Raw genomic sequence first — 4,453 nt, 5'->3', positions numbered from 1 at the left:
GAGGAGCGTCGGGAGGAAATTAAGATAAGATAAGACAAGATAATACTTTATTATCCCAAAGGGGAATTTTTCTCGGCTAATAAAGTATCATCTTATCTTATCTTACTGTTTACCACTTCGAGAAGCGAATGATGTACGTTGAACACCACGTAGGGCCCAAGACCCATTAGTAGTGAGGTTCAGAGGACATGCTGTATGTCGTTGTACATTGTACGGAAGCTGGGAGGGCCACAGACAGGGCCAGCCACAGACAGGGCCAGCCACAGACAGGGCCACAGACAGGGCCAGCCACAGACAGGGCCAGCCACAGACAGGGCCAGCCACAGACAGGGCCACAGACAGGGCCAGCCACAGACAGGGCCACAGACAGGGCCAGCCACAGACAGGGCCACAGACAGGGCCACAGACAGGGCCAGCCACAGACAGGGCCACAGACAGGGCCACAGACAGGGCCAGCCACAGCCACCAGCACAAATAACTACCCTGTGTCACAAGAGACTTCGGAAAGACATCAAGGATATGGTGATCATATGAGCAACAGCATTACAATAATAAAAAAAAAAATCATCACTTTTACTAGCCAGAGCAAAGCTAAGCATGAGGTATGGTGAATAAATATTTCCCCGTCTGTATGGAGAACATGCAGTCAAGGTCACTGTAGTTACAATCACATCAACTATTATATGCGTGTGTGCCGAAAGAAAGGTACCAAAAGTCGCCACAGACTATTTTGAGCTACAGGCTCATAATGACATTATAATGACAAAAAGTCACTTTTTTTTTTACCAAAACGTGTTTCCTTAAAAAAAAGATAGTTCCACTATTTTTAACAATGTGTTAAAAGGGATTTCATTGATTTGACTTCAAAATATTGTATTTTGAATAATTTTGAGACTAGGATATTTTTTAAAGAGATAAAGAAAACAGCTTTTAGAAGGTGTTAAAATCTATTCTTGAAGCATGTTTTCTCTTCACCACTATGTTTTACCATTGAATTCTAATCATGACATTGATGTCAACTGAATGTCAAATTGAACATTAGAAACAATTGAATCATAATTTTTTTTCAAGTTTTTATGTGTTTTAAACTTAAAAGCTAATTTTCTCAAAATTACAACTTTATACCCTACCTCACAAAATGTGCAATATCTGAAAAGCTACTTGAGATATCTTCAAAATTCAAAAACCCACTGTGTTCAGCATTGAATGTCCTATTAGGTACAACCCTGAACTCAAAATAGTTAAAATCAGACTGTTTTATTACTTTCTTTAGGCACACACACAATTATATGTTAAGTTATTTACAATTTAGAACATGAATAAATCATTATAATTATTTACAAATGGATAGTCATGTCAAAAATGGATAGAAAATGCCATAAAAAAAGAAACAAGAATGTAATTTAGTCTGACCAACATAAAATACATTTCATTTCTTTCCTAACAACACAGCTGAGTAGGAACAGTAAGTGATTCAAATTGTGTCTTGGCATGAAGACAAAACTCGGGAACCATCAATTCCACAAAGCTGAAGAATGACCCAAAATGTTTCAACATATCGGACATTACAACTAAGGACAGATGAATCTTTTTCACACACTCTCTTGTTTTCTCATGCCAATGGCAGCTTCCAACTCCTTTTCCCATAGAACAAATGGTCGCTTTTAAGTACGAGCGGGTTAACCCAGATTTCGGGGGTTTCCAGAAATTTTGACCTACACCAAAAGTGGGCATTGGCCTACCCATAGGAGAAGTTTGGTTTCATTGGTGTGTGTACATTTGTTTGGTTATAGAGAAAACTCTTCTTGTCTTTTAAAGAAACTGAAGAAGGGGCAAAAACTTTACCTTCGATTTTCTCAAAACAGCATTAATATATTATTATATCGGGATAGCCCCCTTAAAAGCGACCAAAAGGCAAGAGAAACAGCAACAAGAAATGTCAAACAGACGTTCCCAACCCACTCCCATCCACAGACAGACACCACTGCATCAATCTCTCTGCCAACAATGCTCATGAGGAGACATGCCAGTCTACAAGTTCCTGTGTGAGTAAATCACTCTCCTATGTGAGTAAATCACTCTCCTATGTGAGTAAATCACTCTCCTATGTGAGTAAATCACTCGTCTTTTAGAAATCACTGAAGAGGATTTTATAGGGAGTGAAACATGAAGTCATAATATGGAGAATATGTAACACAAAACATATTTGTACAAAACTTTAAGACTGATGGATAAAAAGAAAAGAAAGAACAGACATAAAAAAATGAAACTGGAAGCTAAAACACTAATTAGAAACGAGTCCACATTGCTGTTATATATATATATATAAAAAAAGAAAGAAAAAATATGCTCAACACAATTTGACTTGAATAACAGAGTAAGAAAAACCATTTGACGCTACTCATTTTCTTAAGGATAATTTGACAGTGATGATACATAGAAAAAAACCCAAAAGTGGAAAACAACAAAAATAATCGGTAAAAAAAAAGAAACAAGAGGCCTAAACCAGCAGATGAGAGCCACGTGCCTAGACCTCTATCTATAAAAGACTATTACTGCAACATACACAATAAGCCATTTCAAAGAGGCGTTTAGATCCCCTATCAGAGCACCAAGTTGAGAGGATCCTCCATAACAGAAACAAAAAAAACCCAAACTAAACTGTCCCAGGTCCAAACCTCAACCTTCGACACATTTGTTGAGCCAAGAAACGATCCTGGAGCAGCCTTGTCGTCACAGACGCAACCCAAAGCTGCAAATTCCAAACCAAAACCAAAAAGGGAGAGTTCTGCGGCACAGTGAGGTCATTCATTTCTCATTCTATCTACCATCAACGAACTCCTGTACTTCCGTCTCATGTCATAAAGACAACTCTTTCTATAAACTAAATCAACACTATTGCTATTTCTAAGAATAGGCCCATACGGCTTTCATTCAGCTATCTTGTTAAAAGAGCATCCACATTCATAAAATGAAAGCTTCAGGTCACGTATGTCATTTAAACAAAATACGAATTCCGCGGGTTCCAACCGGAGGCGACCCCTATCCTCAGCCTCTCACCAGAACACGTCGTAGCATCTTTGACCACAGACCGAAGTCACCGACACCAATGAAAGCCCATTCTACTGTCAGATGAACCACAGGCGTGAGTACGCGACAACTCCAGGCGGGAAAACACAACAGCCATATATATCCATGATTGTCCAATGAGAAATCGACACTAGCACTTGCTGTTGCTGCTCAGTATCAAGCCCGAACAGCGAGGGTCAGACGCACGTATGCAGGCAAGTAACACATGTTTGTGTTGTACCCCTACACAGTTTGCTGTTGTTTGTAGTGCATCCACATCCATTCAAAGAAAGCATCAGGTTGTTTGTACAGCCTTTGTGTTGCCAACTGTGGTGTTGACATGTTAACTGTTGACTGTCCTGTTGACATGTTAACTGTTGACTGTTGACATGTTGTTAACTGTTGACTGTCCTGTTGACATGTTGTTAACTGTTGACTGTCCTGTTGACATGTTGTTAACTGCTGACCGCCCTGTTGACATGTTGTTAACTGTTGACTGTTGACATGTTGTTAACTGTTGACATGTTGTTAACCGTTGACTGTTGACATGTTGTTAACTGTTGACATGTTGTTAACTGTTGACTGTTGACATGTTGTTAACCGTTGACTGTCCTGTTGACATGTTGTTAACTGTTGACTGTCCTGTTGACATGTTGTTAACTGTTGACTGTCCTGTTGACATGTTGTTAACCGTTGACTGTCCTGTTGACATGTTGTTAACTGTTGACATGTTGTTAACTGCTGACCGCCCTGTTGACATGTTGTTAACTGTTGACTGTTGACATGTTGTTAACTGTTGACTGTAGTGTTGATACCTTGTTAACTGTTGACATGTTGTTAACTGTTGACTGCCGTGCTATACATTGTTAAGTGCAGCACTGTCATGTCATAAACCGTTCACGGTAGTTCTGTCATGTCGTTAACTGTTGATAGCAGTACCATCATGTCACTGGCTGTCGTCTTTAGCGCTATCGAATCACTAGTTTTGTCTGTAGAGCCTTAACATTGTTAACTGTAGACTGTTATGCTGTCATGTCATTAACTGTTGACTCAAACACTGTCATGACATTAACTGTTGATGGAAACACTGTCATGTCATTAACTGTTGACTGTAGACTGTTATGCTGTCTTGTCATTAACTGTTAACAGTAGACTGTTATGCTGTCTTGTCATTAACTGTTGACTGAAACACTGTCGTGTCATTAACTGCTGACTGTAGACTGTAATGCTGTCTTGTCATTAACCGTTGTGTGATTCACTGCTGACTGTAGACTGTAATGCTGTCGTGTCATCAACTGCTGACTGTAGACTGTAATGCTGTTGTGTCATTAACTGTTGACTGTAGACTGTTAGGCTGTCATGTCATTAACTGCTGACTGTAGAC

This window comes from Aplysia californica, unplaced genomic scaffold (genome assembly GCF_000002075.1).
Source record: "Aplysia californica isolate F4 #8 unplaced genomic scaffold, AplCal3.0 scaffold00353, whole genome shotgun sequence".
In the NCBI taxonomy this organism is placed as follows: Eukaryota; Metazoa; Mollusca; class Gastropoda; order Aplysiida; family Aplysiidae; genus Aplysia; species Aplysia californica.
This window is presented reverse-complemented; position numbering follows the sequence as displayed.